This window comes from Triticum aestivum, chromosome 6D (genome assembly GCF_018294505.1).
Source record: "Triticum aestivum cultivar Chinese Spring chromosome 6D, IWGSC CS RefSeq v2.1, whole genome shotgun sequence".
Lineage (NCBI taxonomy): Eukaryota > Viridiplantae > Streptophyta > Magnoliopsida > Poales > Poaceae > Triticum > Triticum aestivum.
Window position 1 is genome coordinate 304,551,466 of NC_057811.1, and position 21,279 is coordinate 304,572,744.

A 21,279-nucleotide genomic window follows, 5' to 3' on the forward strand; every position below is an offset into this window, starting at 1 on the left:
CAAAAAACTTTTGTTGTAATTTAAAGGCTGATGACGAATTTTGGAAGGTCAAGTATGACCATGAAGCTGCAAAGAAAGCCAGGAAGACCAAGAAAGCCGCCAGGAAAGCCGCTGCCCGGAAGAAAGGGAATAAGCCTAGCGCCTCAGATATGCTTCATTTGGAAGACACCTCTGACTCAGAAGTAGCTCTTGATTCTTTAGGTTCCTTTTTTAACCACCTTATTGACACTGATTATCACCAGGAGGAGACAGGAGCAAGTCATGCAGTGGATGAAGAGGTAACTATTATTTCCTCCGACTCCGAGCCTTTGCCAAGACGGAAAATCCGAAGAATAACCCGGAAACTAAGATTTTCACATCCTTTAGCTTATCAAGATCCTCAATTTCTTTTGAAGCAACAGATGCATGAGAACCGGAGGCAAACCCGGACCAGCAAGGATGCCGAACTTACCTCCGGCTTACCGAATGCACCCAAGAAGCGCCGGAACAAGGTTACTTCCGATTTACACCCTACTTATCCTTTGGCGGGTCTCATTCGTGAACCACTCAATTCTTCTAACTCAAACTACCAGGAAACTTCACCTTCCTCCGGCGAGTCAATGCAGTCCAACTTGCCGACCTTTAAAACCGCTCCAGGGTAATGTCAATCTGCTTATCTTGTGCTTATCTTACTCATGTTTTTTGCACTAACCTTTTGATTTTTACACAGCATACAAGTAAAGCCCAGCAAGAGGGCGAAGAAGAACAAGCCGGCCGAAGAGCCGATCTTAAATGAACCGGAGCTCAGAACGGCTGCTCCTGACACCTCCGCTCATGAGCCACCACCTGAACCAGCCCACGATATTCCAACGCCTACCGCTGACCCGCCTGTCGAGCAAGCCATTGATGGTTCGGAGCACCCAGAGATTCCTAGCCCGGCCAAGACAGATGACCCGGATGTCGAAATCATCAAGACTAGCTTTGTTGAGTCGGGGAGACCAACCGTGCTAGCCAAGTGCTCTGCCAAAGAAGAACTTTTGGAACGCCGCAGGGCCAAGCTGGATGTAACTGATTATACTCATCTGAGTATTGGGAAATCATCTCTGGTTATATGAACCAAGTGCACAACAGCCGTGATATGGAAACTGACATGGTGAAGCAGATACACCAAAAATCTGAGGTATAACTCTTGCTCTATATTTTATTTATTCTTACCATGCCAGCGCCCAAGTCTATTGCTTCTGATGAAATATGTTGTAGACTTAAGATCAGCTTAGCAGTATATGTAAGAAATCCGGCTTATCCTGTAGCCCCCAAGGGCCGGCTTAAACAACATGTTTGAACCAGTCCTTATCATGTTTTAATCAAGAAGTACTTGAACAGCAATATGCATTAGCCCCCAAGTGCCATGTACCTTTGCTTGCAAAGTTCTTGGGACTTACTGTAATAAACCACCACTGCAAACAGAATTCTTCCGCATACATTAGCCCCCAAGTGCCAAGTATCTTTGCTTGCAAAGCGCTTGGGACTTAATGTTGCATTATGACAATCCTGATTGTAACCCGGCATTTGTACAGGCCACCATTAATCAATTTGAATCAGAGATTTCTGACTTGAAGAATTGCCTGGAAGCACAGGAGATTGAAACCCAAAAAGTCAATTCCAAGTTTGAATTCAGTGTATCTGAACAAGAGAAACTGAAAAAGGATTTTGAAGCAGAGAAGAAAGCCTGGGCTGATGAAATGATTGCGTTGATCAACCGGGCTGAGAAAACTGAGGCGGCTCTTGCAGAAACAACCGCCGAGTTATCCGGTTTAAAACGCCATGTATCTCAGATGGTCTCAGCAATCTTTGGTAAGTTACTCTGCAAGTGTTAGATATTTGAATCTTTTCTAACAAGTATATCAATTATCATCGACTCACTTGACTTTGTAATGCAGGCCCCGGGAGTTCCAATCTTGATCAAAGCATGTTGGTGAAATTAAAGGCGGTTTACACACTGGTAGAACAACTCTACACCGGGTCACAGCGTGCCTTAGCTGCAGTGGCTTTGCCAAATGAAGTCCCCACCCTCTTGGCGGATGTATTGAAGCGGCTTGCCGTGCTACCTCAGCGGTTCAAAGAACTAGGGCGATCTTCTGCGAGAGCCGGAGCCGTCACTGCATTAAGCTGGGCCAAAGCGTGGCTACCGGAGCTAGACCAGGCCGACATCGCCATCGGGTATCCCAGCCTAAAAGAAGATGGAACCCCTTTTGGACAGGAGGACTTCACCACTTGCGTTAAGGAAATACGTCCTGTGGCCACTCTGATTGCGAATGACACAGACCTTACCAAATATCATCCGGGTTATGATGATGAAAACCGGAGGATTCCAATGCCACATTATGAAGTGGTTAGCCTGATCCCTCCAATTCGTAAGCATACCTTCGCCCCTAAAGTTGACCCGGCCGGATTAATTGATGATGAAGCTGAATTTGAAGCTTTGAGTGGCATTGACTCATCATCATCAACCTTCCAGGATAGGGAACAAGATGGAGGAGCGGAAAGGGATGATCCAGAAGCCTCAGGCCAACAACGCAATTGATCCATCAGGCGGCTCATATTTACGCCTTGCTGAAAAAACAATGTTTCGTCATTTGGACTCGGGGAGTCATGTAATAGGGTAGAAAAAACACTTGGTTTTGTCGTTCCCTCGTGCATGTGTCTGGAGCTCAACACTGTTTTAAGCCGCCGTCTTATATTCCTCCATATTATGCTGATCATCTGTTTTCCTTATGCTTAAAAGAGCTCTTTTAGCTGTCCTGCATAGGAAAAAAAATCACAAGTCCCTTGGCGGTTTACCGCATCTCGGGTTATATATCTTACAGATAATCCGGAATATGAACAAAAATCATAGATAAACCGGCTAACAACCACATCTTTGAAATATAGCCGTAACATCATACCTGTGATCCTTTGATTTACACTGCCGGTTTATGTGACCCGAATAGTAATGGTGCCAACCTGTTCTTTAGAAACCAAAAAACTTCCAAATGTATACTGATGGTCATATGCCGGTGATTTATTGACCGAGGCCCAAACCGGGCTATATAGAAGCCATTTATTAAACACTTTCAAATATAACCAAGAAGTCAGAAAATTGTGATTGTAAAGAACTTTACAACCAGGATTCAGAGGCTTCTGATTCGAATACGATCAGAGAACCGTTCCAAAGGGGTTAAGCTAAGATTTGAATACGATCATATAGCCCCCAGTGGCTTTGACGTTGCCGATCAAGAGGGTATCGATAGCTATGTTCTCTTTGGTTCGAATACGACCTATGTTTGAACAGGAAGCCCCCAAATGATCTGGAGAGTTGTTTAATGACGCTGATTCAAATACGATCCACGTCAGACCCAAAAGGGGTTGAGCTATGATTCGGATACGATCAAGAATACCCCTAGTAGGTTTGGCAGTGTGCCAATCAAAAGGGTATCGACAGCTATGTTCTCTTTGGTTCGAATACGACCTATGTTTGAACAGGAAGCCCCCTGGTGATCATGATATTTAACGGCCAGATTCAAACACGATCATAAGCCGGACCAAAGGGAGAGCTGGATTCAAATATGATCAGTTCCCTGTTGGTCATTTTGAAGATATAATAATGAAGACATATAAAGTTTTGAGGATGAAAAGGACAGAGGTCCTGCTTTATTACTTTTCATAATATATACATCATCAAAATATGTACATCATGAGAGCCGGTGGCTTAAGTGTAGTAAGGCCGAAGATGAGCGATATTCCACGGCCGATGGGTCTCCTCCTCGGACTTACGTGAGTCTTTGTGCTCTCGAACATCGATGAGGTAATATGACCCGTTATTCAGGTTCTTGCTGACCACAAAGGGCCCTTCCCATGGTGGGGATAGCTTGTGCATATCGGACTGATCCTGGATGAGCCGGACCACTAAGTCACCTTCTTGAAAGGTTCTGGACTTAAATCGGCGGTGTGATAACGACGCAGGTCCTGCTGGTAAATCACCGAGCGGGCTATCGCTAAGTCACGCTTCTCATCCAACAAATCAAGTGCCTCCTGACAATCTTGTTCATTATTAGCTTCAACATAAGCCACCACTCGGGGCGAGTCATGACGGATGTCACTCGGTAGGACCGCCTCCGCTCCATAAACCATGAAGAAAGGTGTATAACCCGTAGATCTGTTAGGTGTAGTATTGATGCTCCAAATCACAGAAGGCAACTCCTCCACCCAACAACCCGGCGCCCATTGTAAAGGGACCATGAGCCAGGGCTTGATACCTTTCAAGATCTCTTGATTGGCTCTTTCAGCTTGACCATTGGATTGAGGATGAGCTACTGATCAAACATCGAGCCAGATATATTCACGTTGACAAAACTCTTCCATAGCACCTTTGGACAAATTAGTACCATTGTCAGTTATGATGCTGTGTGGAAAACCAAAACGAAAGATCACCTTTTTCATGAACTGAACCGCCGTGGCTGCATCACATTTACTGACCGGCTCTGCCTCAACCCACTTCGTGAATTTATCAACCGCCACCAAAAGGTGTGTCTTTTTATCCTTGGACCTTTTAAAAGGCCCAACCATGTCAAGCCCCCAGACTGCAAATGGCCAAGTGATTGGAATCATCCTTAATTCTTGAGCCGGCACATGAGCTCGTCGTGAGAATTTTTGACAACCATCACATTTACTGACCAGATCCTCCGCATCAGCATGAGCCGTCAACCAATAAAAACCATGACGGAAAGCTTTGGCCACAAGAGATTTTGAGCCGGCATGATGACCATAATCCCCTTCATGGATCTCATGAAGTATTTCTTGACCTTCCTCAGGCGACACACAATGTTGAAGCGCCCTAGTAACACTGCGATGATGCAACTCACCATGAACAATTGTCATGGACTTAGACCACCGGACGATTTTTCTAGCCAAGGTCTCGTCCTCAGGCAACTCTCCTCGGGTCATGTAAGCCAAATATGGCACTGTCCAATCTGGGATGACGTGAAGAGCCGCCACCAATTGCGCTTCTGGGTCTGGAACAGCTAAGTCTTCCTCTGTGGGCAACTTGACAGAAGGGTTATGCAAAACATCCAAAAAGGTGTTAGGTGGCACCGACTTACGCTGAGATCCCAGCCGGCTTAAAGCATCAGCCGCTTCATTCTTCCTTCGATCAATGTGCTCCACTTATTAACCCTTGAAGTGCCCAGCTACAGCGTCAACTTCACGGCGATAAGCCGCCATGAGAGGATCCTTAGAATCCCACTTGCCTGACACCTGTTGAGCCACCAAATCTGAGTCGCCCAAGCACCTTACCCGGCTTAAGTTCATCTCCTTAGCCATCCGAAGACCATGGAGCAAGGCCTCATACTCAGCTGCATTGTTAGTACAGGGAAACGTCAACCGGAGCACGTAACAAAATTTGTCACCTCGAGGGGAAGCTAAAACAACTCCAGCCAGCCCTCCAATTGCCTGGATCCATCAAAGTGAATAGTCCAATATGTGTTGTCCGGCTTTTCCTCGGGCGTCTGTAACTCTATCCAATCGTTGATGAAGTCCACCAGTGCTCGAGACTTAATAGTAGTGTGTGGCACATACTTCAGGCCATGAGGCCCAAGCTCAATGGCCCACTTGGCGACTCGTCCTGTAGCCTCTCTATTGTGAATGATGTCTCCCAAAGGAGCAGAACTTACCACAGTGATGGGGTGACCCTGGAAATATTGCTTAAGCTTCCGGCTTGCCATGAACACCCCATAAATGAGCTTCTGCCAATGTGGATATCTTTGCATAGACTCAATAAGCACCTCACTGATGTAGTAAACCGGCCGTTGAACCGGATGCTCCTTGCCAGCCTCTTTGCGCTCCACCACAATCGCAACATTGACAGCACGTGAGTTAGCAGCCACATACAACAATAATGGCTCCTTATCAATGGGAGCCGCAAGGACCGGTGGCTCAGATAACTGTCTCTCTAAATCTTCAATGGCAGCGTTAGTGGCATCACTCCAGACAAAATTGTCTGTTTTCTTCATCATCTGATACGGCGGTATGGCCTTCTCACCTAACCGGCTTATGAACCGGCTTACAGCAACGATACGACTGACGGTGTCCTGGACTAGGGGGTACTCACCACGTCATCTCCCGATCTGTTAGATTGGGCCGAGGACCCCCATGGCCGTATACTCATGGGCTAGTTCGGATAATTGCCGCATACAAGGAAGATTCCACAAGACGTGGCGATCAAGACAAGGACTCGTCCCCACCGGCGTATTCGGCTAGGACTCTTGTTATCCTAGGCCTCTGGTGCATTATATAAACCAAGGCCAGGCTAGTCGATAGAGGATATATAACAACAATCATAATCATAGGCTAGCTTCTAGGGTTTAGCCTCTACGATCTCGTGGTAGATCAACTCTTGTAATACTCATATCATCAAGATCAATCAAGCAGGAAGTAGGGTATTACCTCCATCAAGAGGGCCCGAACCTGGGTAAACATTGTGTCCCCCGTCTCCTGTTACCATCAATCCTAGACGGACAGCTCTGGACCCCCTACCCGAGATCTGCCGGTTTTGACACCGACATTGGTGCTTTCATTGAGAGTTCCGCTGTGTGGTCGGCAAAAGGATCAATGGCTCGATTGAGATCAACTGCGACGTCGGCTTCTTCATCACCGGCTCGGCTGGTCACTTTGGCTGGACCGAGGACCGCGCCCTACCTTCGATCGTCATGTTCGGATGAGGGCCTTCATCAACATCAACTCTGATCTCTATCAAGATCATGGAGGAATCATCCAGGGAGCCCGGGGGCTCAACGTCAACATTGCCCTCGGGCGACCGTGCTTTTTTTCTGGACAACGAACTTGTATCCGCCTCCACCGCCTTCTCAAGTGTCATTTTAACGATTGCTTCAGTGAAATTGTGCGGAATTGAGTCTACAACAACCCTGGAAAATTTCGTCAAGTTCCGATGGAGGAATCTCTGGCAATCCGCGATATACCGGAGCCCTGTCAAAACTGGACGGGAATCTGGACGAGTTTAGGGCGTGGTGTCTAGCTTCTTGATCGGACATCCTATGGAAGATCCAACCGTTGACCGGCTGCGGAATTCCTATATGTACCACCCCTCAAAATTTCAGCTCGATCCGACCGTCCAAACTCCGGGAACCTTCCGATTAGTGCATCACTTTTCGGGTCTGTTTTCTGCGCGAGGACGAATCCGACCCGAATTCATCTTTTTTATGAACGGGATTTCAGACATCCTTTTTGAAGGAAGTTTTGTATGGGGTATTGTGTTTTGTTCCAATATAATCTTCACCATCGTGCTGGTGTCAAAACAGCCCGATAACGTTGCTCTACGGCTGCCAACCTGCGCTAGACACGTTGTCACTTTATTGAGCCGAGCTCAACTTCTTTGGATCATCATCTCTGCAAGCCGAACAAGAGTTTGGCATCGTGAAGGATAAATCATCACCAACATCACCGCGCCGCGGACTACACGGAGCGGGCAAACCGGCATCGCCGCATGGTCACTTCATCAAGCCGACGTTGACCACGTCACAAGTCACGACCTGCGTCAGCATGGCCGCACTGTTGCTTCTTCAAGCCGATGTCCATCACACCGAACTGCTTTGACACCTCGGCTGACATGGCAGCTGCAACGTCTTCTCACCGACCTGTTCCGTCACCTCGGCTGGACCGGACTTGGCTATTTCTTCATCAACATACTCCGGTGACTTCGGCGTCACCAGCCGACCAGCTTCGTCACGTTAGCTGGACGGAGGGCTTTGTCTCGGCAAGCCAACCTTTGCCAGCATCACCATGCCATCGCTTTATCGCCCATCAGGCAATGGGTGTGCAGATCGAGTCCCAATTTTGGGAGTCACCTTACAACGGATTGCTACAAGGGGGTACTCACCACGTCATCTCCCGATCTGTTAGATTGGGCCGAGGACCCCCATGGCCGTATACTCATGGGCCAGTTCGGACAGTTGCCGCATACAAGGAAGATTCCACAAGACGTGGCGATCAAGACAAGGACTCCTCCCCACCGGCGTATTCGGCTAGGACTCTTGTTATCCTAGGCCTCTGGTTCATTATATAAACCAAGGCCAGGCTAGTCGATAGAGGATATATAACAAAAATCATAATCATAGGCTAGCCTCTAGGGTTTAGCCTCTACGATCTCATGGTAGATCAACTCTTGTAATACTCATATCATCAAGATCAATCGAGCAGGAAGTAGGGTATTACCTCCATCGAGAGGGCCCGAACCTGGGTAAACATTGTGTCCCCCGTCTCCTGTTACCATCGATCCTAGACGCACAGTTCGGGACCCCCTACCCGAGAACTGCCGGTTTTGACACCGACAACGACCCGCCAATCGTTAAACATCATTGACACACGCCAGCTTAGCCAAAGAGGTGATTGCCTTGACCTTCTCCGGGTTAGCTTCAATGCCTCTGTTAGATACCATAAAACCCAAAAGCTTGCCTGCTGGCACGCCAAACACACATTTGGCCGGGTTAAGCATCATTTTGTAGACCCGGAGATTATCAAAGTTTTCCTTCAGATCATCTATCAAGGTCTCCTTCTCTCTGGATTTCACCACAATATCATCCACATAAGCATGAATATTACGCCCAATTTGATTGTGGAAACAGTTCTGTATACATTGTTGATAAGTCGCCTGGGCACTCTTGAGCTCAAATGGCATAGATACATAACAGAAGGCTCCAAACGGAGTGATGAAGGTCGTCTTCTCCTGGTCCTTAACTGCCATTTTGATCTGATGATAACCAGAGTAAGCATCCAAGAAGCTCAAACGTTCACAACCCGCCGTAGCATCAATAATTTGATCAATACAGGGAAGAGCGAAAGGATCAGCCGGACAAGCCTTATTTAAGTCCGTGTAATCCACACACATCCGCCAGGTGCTATAATTTTTAAGCACAAGCACCGGGTTAGCCAACCACTCTGTGTGAAAAACTTCAACAATAAAACCGGCCGCCAAGAGTCGGGCCACCTCCTCACCGATAGCTTTACATCTCTCCTTGTTAAACCACCGAAGAAACTGCCTGACCAGCTTAAACTTTGGATCAATATTAAGAGTGTGCTCAGCGAGTTCTCTCGGTACACCCGGCATGTGACGGTTTCCATGCAAAGATGTCCCGGTTCTCACGGATGAACTTGATGAGCGCGCTTTCCTATTTAGGATCCAGATTAGCACTAATACTGAATTGCTTAGATGAGTCGCCTGGAACAAAATCAACAAGCTTGGTGTCATCAGCCGACTGAAAGTTCATCACCGGGTCATGCTCTGTGGTTGGCTTCTTCAGAGACGTCATGTCCGCCGGGTCAACGTTATCCTTATAAAACTTCAGCTCCTCTGCTGCACAAACAGACTCGGCATATGCAGCGTCACCCTCCTCAAATTCCAGGGCTATCTTCCGACTCCCATGTACTGTAATAGTGCCCTTGTGACCTGGCATCTTGAGCTGTAAGTAAACATAACACGGCCGCGCCATGAACCTGGCATAAGCCGGCCGTCCAAACAGAGCGTGATACGGGCTCTTGATCTTGACCACTTCAAAGGTTAATTTCTCAGCCCTAGAATCATGCTCATCTCCGAAGGCCACCTCCAGCTCAATCTTACCAACTGGGTACGCCGACTTACCAGGCACCACTCCATGGAAAACAGTGTTGGACGTCTTTAGATTTTTGTCAGTCAACCCCATACGACGAAAGGTCTCAAAATAGAGGACTTTGATGCTGCTACCTCCATCCATGAGTACTTTAGTGAATTTATATCCACCAACCTGAGATGCTACCACCAAGGCTAACTGACCCGGATTGTCAACCCGGGAAGGGTGATCCTCCCTGCTCCACAAAATAGGCTGCTCTGGCCACCTTAAATAACGGGGAACCGCCGGCTCAACAGCGTTCACAGCCCTTTTATGAAGCTTCTGGTCTCATTTGCACAAGCTAGTGGTGAATACATGATATTGTCCACTATTCAGCTGCTTTGGATTGCTCTGATAACCCGATTGCTGCTACTTCTGACCTTCCTGACCAGACTATTGATTATAACCACCTTGATTTCCTTGAAAGCTGGAACTTGAGCCACCGCCCATGCCATGAAAACCGCCTCCACCTGAGCCGCCACCAGTCCCATGGTTGCCGTCGAACATGTTAGAATGTTTGAAAGCCTTCGTGATCGCGCAATCTTTCCATAGGTGAGTGGCTGGCCTTTCCCGAGTGCCGTGTCTCGGACAGGGTTCATTGAGCAGTTGCTCAAGAGTAGGACCTGACCCGCTGGAGCGAGGGGGCGGCCTCCCCTTGCGCCTTGATTGTTACCCTATGAATTGGTGTTAGCCACAAACTCCGGGTTACCGTCGGCCTTACATTTATTGCCTCCTTGACTCACCGGGTTATGCTGCTGACCCTTTCCATTGCCTTTGTTCTTTCCCTTCCCTGTCTGCTCTTCATCAGACGCGGGATCCTTGGTACTATCAGAATCGGCGTATTTGACTAGAGCCGCCATCATCTGGCCCATATCATTAAAATCATGCTTGAACCGCCCCAGCTTCGGCTTCAGAGGCTCAAATCTGCAATTTTTCTCCAACATTAAGACCACAGAGCCGGCATCCATCTTGTTAGATGAGTGTATTATCTCCTTGACCCGGCGCACCCAATGAGTGGTGGACTCACCCTCCTCTTGCTTGAAACTAGTCAAGTCCACAATTGACATGGGCTGCTTGCAGGTGTCTTTGAAGTTCTGGATAAACCGGGCTTTTAACTCTGCCCATGAACCAATGGAATTAGGCGGCAGCCCCTTCAGCCAAGTGCGGGCTGTTCCGTCCAGCATCATGGTGAAGTACTTGGCCATCGCCGCATCACTGACCTCCAACAGCTCCATGGCCATCTCATAGCTTTCAATCCACGCCCCGGGCTGTAAATCAGCTGTGTAATTTGGCACCTTTCGGGGTCCCTTGAAATCCTTGGGCAAACGCTCATTACGCAAAGCCGGCACCAAACAAGGAACGCCGCCGGTTCTTGTGGCCACACCTACCTCAATAGAGGTCGTTGGATAATCCGGGATGGTTTGGTGAGCCGCCTGCAGAGCCGCCTGGTGAGCCGCCTGCTGAGCCGCCCGCTCATCCTCTCGACGTATCCTATCCTATACCGGATTATGCCCACCAGGCTGGTTATGGCACTGGGCGTTGCTTGACAAGGCCTCCGAATCCATATGTCTGCTGTAACTTGGGCTCCGGCTCGGGCGAGGAGTCGAATGAATCATGTCTCGACTATAGGAATAAGCCTCTTGCTGAGCCAGAGCCGTCTGAAGAAGTTCTCTGACCCTTCGCATCTCAACTGCTGTTGGAGAGTCGCCATGCACCGGGAGAGCCGCCAAACGTGATGATGCAGCGATCAGGTTCTCCAAGGGGTTGGAAAATGACCCAGTGGAGTTGGTACGTAGCGAGGCGGGGCCGTATTCACGTGAGGAGGTTCCATCACCCGGGGCGGAATCGGTCCCCTCGCTCCAGATGTTATAAACTGGTTCGCCTCCGGCGGGTTACTAGGGCCGGCTCCGGGCGTGCAGAAGAGATTTTGAGGATCATAAACCGGAGGCAAACGAGATTGAGCCATATGGTGCCTCCTCCTCATCACCTCATTAGATGCGTTCAGACTCATCGTAAGCTGGAAAGCCTCTGACTGGATCTGTTGAGCCCGAGCATCCAAAGTTGCCCGCTTCGCGGCCAATCTGGTGTCCTCAGCTGCTAGGGCTTCTTTGGCTCGGGCTATCTCCTCACGCACCTGTGCTACCTCTGCATCATGCTCAGCTTGACTCGCCGGAATAACTGTTGCAGTTAACAGGGCCGTCAAATTGTCCATGAGATCAATCAACACCTGAGCCGGCGGGCGCACAGGGCCTCCTGCCCCGGCCGCTCCTGGAGCGGAAGTTATTGCTGCCGTAACCGTAGAGTCTTGACCGGGTTGAGTGCCAGCCATGAAGATCCCTATTCTACTCGGCGGCTCGAAGGGGACCGGAATACTGCTGCCATCGAAACAGCCCCCAAGCCCGCCATCTTGCAATTGGTATAACGAATCCGTCTCACCAGTGGACGACTCACCATCGGAGTAGACGACCGTCTTACCGCCGTCCACGGATCCTTCAGAAAGTTCTCCTCCATGGACGCAACCCACGAAGGCACGCTTCATAGCAGGCTGAGCCTGGGCGGGTCTCGCACGCTGAGCCATCTCGATGATGTCGGTGCAGATGTCCGGCTTAGGTCCCGGCTCGCCAACCCGGCCGATGAAGACGTGGATTCCGCCGAAGGGAACACGGTACCCGTACTCAATTGAGCTGGTGTCGGGACCCCAGCCGGCGTCATCGATGTAGAGCTTGCTGCAACGACTCTTGGTCATCCGGCCCACAGCGTATCCCTTGAGCCCTTCAAAGCTGCCCTTCAAGAACTCAAATCCACCATGCGCTGGCCCCACGTGGGCGCCAACTGTCGTGGAATTGTCACGGCAGATGTCCTCGTGAAAGGACTTAGTCATGCAGCCATAGCAACTAGGAAGCTTAAAGGGGTTAAAACAGGACAAAGGATACGAGGGTTTATACTGGTTCGGCCCCTTGCGGTGAAGGTAAAAGCCTAATCCAGTTGAGGTGGAATTACTAGGGTTTCGGTAACCAGGGAGCGAATCCGCTATGCCCGGCTCTCGATCTGATCTTACTTGCCCTAAGCCGCCGGTGGGTCGTCCCCTTATATACACGGGTTGACGCCCCGCGGCCTACAGAGTCCCGGCCGGCTCATAAACAGTGTCCGGCTCGGTGACTAATTAATCTTGCCTTACAATGCAAGTCATGCCATTACGGCGGTTTATCACTACGGGCCTTAAGTCGCCTGCGGGCTTTGGGCCCTTAACTGAACCGCCATCTTCAAGCTTGATATTCGGCTTCATATGATAAATCGTCATAGCGTAACACCGCCCCTCCTGGGCGGGTTACACTAGTAGTTATATCCCAACAGGAAGCTTCGGTTCACATTCCCTAAAATAGTGACACACTAAGAATAATATTAATATTACAATTGAAATCTCAGTACAACTTAGTCTATATGGCAAGTACTATGTTGATACCAAATATTGCCTTGAGAAGAACCACAACCTAGAAAAAAGAAGGCCAACACTAAATCAAAAAGATATCAGTTCGACCAAGTAGAAAAATCACAAGAAAGACAACAGAAGCATCAACCCACATTGATCAGTGAGGTACTAGTTTCGAACAACACAAAAAAAAATTAAAATGATCAAAGTACTAGCACAATTGAAATCTCAGTACAACTTAGTTTATTCGGTAAGTTCTATGATGATACCAATTAATGCCTTGAGAAAGAAGGCCAAGACTCAAACAAATAGATTACAGTTCAACCAAGGACAAAAATTCACAAAAACAAACAGCAGAAGCATGAGTCCACATTGAATAGTGAAGTAATTATGAACTTAATAGGGCTATCTGTTAAATGTAGCTAATTTAAAACAGTGCTTTAACTTTTACTATGAAGTTCAACTACTAAAATTCAAGAAGTTCAAACAAAAATTTGGCTCTCAAATTTTGCTACATTTCTTATACTTCAGTAAAATCTGGCTACAGATCACGTACCAACTTCATCGTAAATAATTTCAATCCCAAAAAAACACTTCAGTTCTAACACATTATATGACATCAGTTCTACATAACAAGGAAGCGTCACTCCACTCACGCTAGATCCACAAGTGCTATTGTGACACCAAATTTTAAAAGCCTTACGCTGAATGAGATTACAATTCAGTACTCACAGAACTATACCATAAGTACAAGAAAAGGGGGTACAGAAACTATAAAGGTCCAACTTAGGTTGGGACAGATGAAAATAAAATAAAATGGCACTTTTTCAGCAATAACTCGTAATGCACTTGAAAAAGGTGTTTTCATTCAACTAGTGTATAAGACTTCAGTACAAAAAATAAAACTTAACCAAAATGAATTCCCGATGAAACATACACAAGTGAAACAGCTATTCAACCACACTATCATCATGGAAAAAGAGTTTGTTAAACATTGTGCCAAACTTAAACACATCACAAAATATACCAGTTATTACATAGTTGTTGACAAGACATCCAAACACTACAAACAAAGCTTACAATGCTTTCAAGAGATATATCACACAAGTATCCCATTCACTACGCAAATGATGACCATTTCTTCCATGCACCCAGAGCCAAAGCCTGAACCTCCTTAGGAAGCTCCACCACCATAACCTGGTTATTCCGGTTGAACACAACTGTATACAGATCCTCAGCGTTCCAATAAACAATACGAGGCAACAAAACAATAAAAAATTATCAAAAAATGACACATAAAAAAAGTATACACAATCAGCCAAACACGGAAAATGAAAAGCTCAACTAGAACCCACGTCATTATTTCGAATGTTCTCAACGATCTTTTCACCATCATAGGTTCCCGCATACTTCAGAGTATAAAGGCCACATTCATTCGACCCTTGAAATGGAACCTTGACAAACATTGGTTTCTTTGCAAAAACCTCCCATTTGGGCTGCTTGCTCGCATTGTAATTAGCATCACCATACACAGCCTTCAGTACTTAGACCAATCTAGAGATCCGTAAAAAAGGAAAAGAAACCACACATTTTCAGGTCTCAGAAAAGCAGAAACAAAGATGCGGAAAAATTAATCCAGTACAGATAATAAATGTCACTCAAAATGTTCTCGCAGTCTTTATGATAGGTGTTCTTTGTAGGACGATGGTTCTTCTTATAAGGTAAAGAGTCAAGGATGTCAACGCTACTTCGGTACCGATTCATAACATATAAGGAAAAGTGGTTCACTTTCCTATCCTTTGATAAAACCATATGTTTGAATAGAGGCATCATGATCTAAAAACAAATGACCAAAAAATAGATATTAAATATTCAAAATAAAATCCAGCATCACAACAACAAAATAAAACCAAAAATCAACTAGTAAATCTCACAAGGTTGGCAGTGAGCAAGTCTTCCTTATCTTTAACATAGCTCTTGAAATCTCTCGCTGCACTCTCCACATTAAACTCTTTATCTTCATCACCGTAAAATGTACAGTCAAGCACAACCTGCAAAAAACCAAAAAGAAATAGACAGGGGGAAAGGATCAACAAGCAAAGTATTATTAAAACTCGTAAAACAAAAAGGTAGTCTTGTTTAACAGAAACAAACGATCTAATTGTTTACCGTAATGAAATATGGACTCAGCAATGCCCTTTTTCCAGATGCGGAATCAACATTTCTCTCGGGATCTTGCTTCCAATCATCAATGAGGAAGTCCATTACATCACTGTAACACCCGGATGTAACATTCCTTATTTGTACCTCCAACTCTTGCCATTTCCGGCTATGTGATGTGATACTTCCTTCGTGGTTGGGTTTTGGTCTTCGTTTTGCATTTTATTCATGTTATGCATTTCATCTCATGTCATCATGTGCATCTCCTTTGTATTCGTGTTCGTCTCATGCATCCGGTCATTTTTGCCATTGTCCGTTTCGCAATCCGACACTCCCGTGCACCCGTTGCACCCCTCTAATCTCATTTCGTGAGTGGGAGAAGAACGTTCTCAGAATGGGTTGAGATTTTTCAAGTGGCCTTGGTACATCACCAGTAGGCCGCGTGTCAAATTTCGTTCCATTTGGAGGTCGTTTGATGCCCCAACGGTTAACCGGGTAATCGTAAAAGCCCCTCTCTTGTTGCAGCCCAACACCCCTACAAAACAGCCCACTCACCCATCTAAAGCCCCTCCATGCTCTCCTTCGTTGGATCACGATCGCGTGGGTGAAAACCGTACCTCATTTGGACGCTCCTAGCTCCCCCTACCTATAAATATGTGTCTCCCCGTCCATTTTCGAGTCCAAACCCTAGTCCACCATCCCTCTCCGCGCCGGACGTGTCAGTTCGAGCCGGACGAAATCCCACCGCCACCTACAAGCAACCCGCAACTGCCATGTGGCCTCCGGCCTCCGCACCGTCGCTGGCCCGCCCAGGCACACGGGGGGCCCCCAAAGCCCATCCGGGCCGCCGCCCGACGCGCCCCGCGGCCAAGGTCCTCCACCGTCGTCGCCTTCGCCTCCGCCGCTGACCGTACTCCGGTGCCGCGCCCCGAGCCGCCCCGCTGCCGGCCGTCCTCCGGTGCCGCGCCCCAAGCCGCCTCCGCCGGGGGGACCGTGCCGCCCTGCACCGTCCTCTCCGGCGTCCCCGACCGCGGAGGCTTCCTCTCCGGCCACGACGCCCTCTCCGACGAGCTGCTCCACTCCGGTCGCCGCGTTCCTTCCACTCCGGCGAGATCCTGGCGAACCTCGGTTCGCGCGCCCGAAACCCTAGATCTAGCAGGTTGACCTCGTTTTTCTCAGTGTCCTAAATTCTTACATTGTGATGCCCTGTTCATCATGTTATATCTCCATATCCGTGACTCTCATTTGTGCATATGAGATATCAAAATGTTTGCCTCGTGATGCTCTTCATGTTAGTGTCATTTGCGTGCATGTTACTTTCCATATTGATGCCCTAATCCTCGTCGGAAAAGTGTTATACGATGTTGTCTACTGGATTTTAACAGAACTTGAGCATTTGTCATTTTTGTTGTATTTTTGTGGTCTATGTGGTGACTAGCACAAGCATGCAAAGTAGGCTATATAATGTTGCTGATTTTAGACACTTAGTGATTTTGATGCCATGTAAACTTGTTGCTACCATCATATCCATGCACATTCTGAGATAGTTCAGTAAGAGTGTTTTGAAGATGTGGTATTGCTCTATCCATTCATGCCTCTGGTTGTAATTATGGAGTACTCTATGTCGTTATCATGCTCTACTTTTGCTAAATATTGTTCCTAGCAGATTGTTAACATGAGATTCAACTTTGCCATGGGTGTTGCTAGTAATACATGTATCATATGAACTTGCTCTTGCCATGCCAAGCCTTGTATTTTTGTGATCTATGTGGTGACTAGCACAAGCATGCAAAGTAGGCTATGTAATATTGCTGATTTCAGACACTTAGTGATTTTGATGCCATGTAAACTTGTTGCTACCATGAGATCCATGCACATTTTGAGATACTTCAGTAAGAGTGTTTTTGAAGATGTGGTATTGCTCTATCCATTCAAGCCTATGGTTGTAATTATGAAGTACTCTAGCTTGTCGTTAGCATGCTCTACTTTTGCTAAATATTGTTCCTGACAGATTGTTAACATGAGATTCACCTTTGCCATGGGTGTTGCTAGTGATACATGTACCCTATGAACTTGCTTTTGCCATTCTTAGCTTCTTGAACATGTCAACTTCATGTTTGAAATACCTTCTGGTGAGTGAATTGAGCTTGGAAAGTTGCTATCATGAATCTGTTTCTGCCATGCCTTTCTTGTGTGAAACTGTTCATATAACTTGCCATGTTTGCATGGGCGCTACCATATTTTCCATGCATCTTTGGGTAAATTTCAGTAAGGGAGTTTTGTTCTATGCTCTTAGTAATAGCATGCCATGCCTTTGTTTGCCATGATATGTTCCTGTAGCTTGATGTTTTGTAGTTCTCCAAGTCTGTGAAGCTGATATCATTTGCATTTTTGCCATGCCATTTGAGCTTGTTCTAGTGAGTTATAGCAGGAGCTTAGTGTTCTTGATTTGTAGATCTTCACCTGTACTTTATGGTCATGTGCTTTGTTGCTATGTTGGAGTGCTCTAGTATAGTTTCTTGTTGCATTCTAAGTGCTATGATGCTGTTAATCGCAGATTTGCATCATCCTTGTTTTGCGTGTCATTTGCAAGCCGTGCATCCGTTTCCGGTGATCCTTATATCGATTTTGACCAAAATCACCCCATCTTTCCAGCGGCATGTTTGTCTTGCCAAGTTGGTGCCTCGATCATCCTTTCTCTTCTGGAGTACCCATATGCATTGCACAGCATACCTTGCATTCCATCTCACGTCTTGCATCATGTTGCTTGTGCATTGCACCGTGATTGATTGTTGTTCCGTTGTTTGTGTTCTTGCTTTGGGTAGAGCTGGGAGATGAGTTCGTGAATGAGGAACCTATTGAGTATGCTAACGAGGAGCAAGCTTTCGACAACTCTGAGAACTTTGCAGGCAAGATGACCATTACCCTCGATATCACTTCTATCTTTGCTTGCTAGTTGTTCGTTCTATCGCTATGTCGCACTACCTACCACTTGTTTATCATGCCTCCCATATTGCCATGTCAAGCCTCTAACCCACCTTCCTAGCAAACCGTTGTTTGGCTAAGTTACCGCTTTTGCTTAGCCCCTCTTATAGCATTGCTAGTTGCAGGTGCCTTGCAGGTTGTTCCATGTTGGAATATGGATAGGTTGGGATATCAAAATATCTCTTATTGAATTAATGCATCTATATACTTAGTAAAGGGTGGAGGGCTAGGCCTTTTGCTTGGTGTTTTGTTCCACTCTTGTCGCCTTAGTTTCCGTCATACCGGTGTTATGTTCCTTGATTTTGCGTCCCTAAAACGATGAGGGTTTATGGGCCCCTCTTGATAGTTCGCTTTGAATAAAACTCCTCCAGCAAGGGCCAACCTTGGTTTTACCATTTGCCTAATCACAACTAAAACTTGCATAGGGACTTTCCGGACCCCGTGGACTTAATCAGCCCCCGGGCCAGTGCTCCACATGAGTGTTGGTCCAAACTAGAGCACTGTGCGGGGCCGCCCCTTGGCAACTTGGGGTATTTGGTATATACATGTACGCGTACCTCACCCGGTGTACCCTGAAAACGGGATCGCGCTACTCCTATCAGGCTAGGTCGGTGCATCGGGAGGTCTTGCTGGACTAGTTTTACCATTGTCGAAATATCTTGTGCACCAGGATTCCGAGTCTGATCGGAGGGTCTCGCAACGGAGGATTGTCTCCGCGGATTGTGAGCTTGTCATGGGCTATGTTGGGACACCCCTTCAGGGTTTAAACTTTCGAGAGTCGTGCCCGCGGTTATGTGGCAGATGGGAATTTGATAATATCCGGTTGTAGAGAACTTGACACTTGACTTAATTAAAAGACACCAACCGTGCGTGTAACCGTGATGGTCTCTTTCCGATGAGGTTATGGAAGTGAACACGGTGGGGTTATGTTTGAACGTAAGTATTTCAGGATCACTTCTTGATCGCTTCTAGTTTACGACCATTGCGTAGCTTCTCATCTTACTCTTTTACTCGTATGTTAGCCACCATATTTTCTTAGTGCTTGCTGCAACTCCACCTCATTACCTTATCCTACCCATAAGCTTAAATAGTCTTGATCTCGCGGGTTTTGAGATTGCTGAGTCTTCGTGACTCACGGATACTACCAAAATAGTTGCAGGTGCCGATGATACTGATGCAGGTGATGAAACCGAGCTCAAGTGGGAGTTCGATGAGGAACTTGGTCGTTACTATGCTTCGTTTCCTGATGATCCGTAGTGGAGCCCAGTTGGGACGATCGGGGATCTAACATTTGGGGTTATCCTCTTTTCATTTGGATTTGACCGTAGTCGGTCTATGCGTGTATTTTTGATGATGTATGAATTATTTAAGTATTGTGTGACATGGCGATTGTAAGCCAACTCTCTTTATCCCTTTCTTGTACATTACATGGGATCGTGTGAAGATGACCCTTCTTGCGACAAAACCACAATGCGGTTATGCCTCTAAATCGTGCCTTGACACGTGGTTGATATAGCCACATCGTGGGCTTTACAATCACCGTCCATCATTTGCCGAGGTGCAAAAACTTCCTAGATGTGTTTCCCAGTGAAGCTAGTTACGCTATCATCAGGCTGAGGTATCATTGAGAATGCAGTCCTACAGCACACACAAGAACAAAAAGCATGGGAAGCAAGATAAGGCATTCATAGCAGTTCAAGTTGTATAAAAAGGAACAGTTCAGGTCATATTTATCTAGCAGTTAGAAACAACGGAAGAAAAGAAGAGGAAACATAACGAGAGAGACTCACTCGGCATACTTCTCACGTCCTTCATCACTAAGAAACAGATTATACAACTTGCGAGCCTTGTCCAGGTGAGGGAATTTATGAGGGTGAAGCTGCTGCATTGGAGAGCAAAACTTTATGGGAGCTCTGGGTGCACGACTCGTGCTTGTAACATTGCCAGAATCCAAAGCAGGATCCTTCCTAGCAACACCAGCTCTACAAGCCACTATTCCAGCAAGGGGGGATAAACTCTTGGAGGCAACGCTCCTGGTGACTCTTCCGATGCCAGCAATCTTGTCAAACGCATCATCATCACTGTCTATCAATTCCAGAATGGGATTCTTGGGTGTAGAGGGGCTCTCCGCACAAGCATCAGTAGTACCTTTCAGAGCTCCTAACCGCCCCTTCATAACACCCAGATCATGTCTTTCGGGAGCACGCCCCTGGCTAAAATCAATAGCTACACGCTCGAGCTCCGAGAACTGGCTACCAAAGATCCCGTAGTCATGCTCACCAAGTTCCAGCCACTCACCTGCAAAATAAAAAAAGAAAGAGCGCATCAAGGGTAAGTTCAAATACATAATTCATGACAGTACTAATCAAAAAGTACAAGCTGCAAAAAATTACAAAAGGTCATGCATACGTACATGGTTCGATGCCAAACAAACCCCGGAAGTCAACATCAAACACATCGCTTGTTGCGTAGGTATACAACAAAGTCTTTCTAATGTCAAGAATGTCTTCGTGGCTGTAATCCAACATTTCAATCACAACATCCTCCCGGCAATGATAGGTCTTGCACTTTTGTAGCATAAAGAAGCCACAATCATGCATGTTAACAAAAGAAAAAACAGAATGGTGCATCACAAATTCGAAAAATACAGGAACACCATCCTCCCAGCAACAAAAAGAACTAATAAAAATCATTAAGAACAGATACTCGCGTGGTTTCTTGCTACGGCACGCGCACAAACTCGCAAGAGAATCCATCAATATGCGGCAGCGAGAACGGTTTGGCCCTGTCTATGCTGGACTCGCTCCAAAGCTTCTTTATGTTATCTGTCATAGTCCTTAAGAATCTAACTGCGTCACTCCAGGTTCCATCGCTGTGTGAATCAAGACACTCGAAATGACAGAACCTCAAATTCAGAACAATCAAGCACCAATGCCCTGATTCTTCACTAGGCTTCATGGCAGCCGCAAATTACGGTGAATCAAAAGTAGGGAAAATAAGATGACAAAAAAATCGCAGAGGAAAAATGAA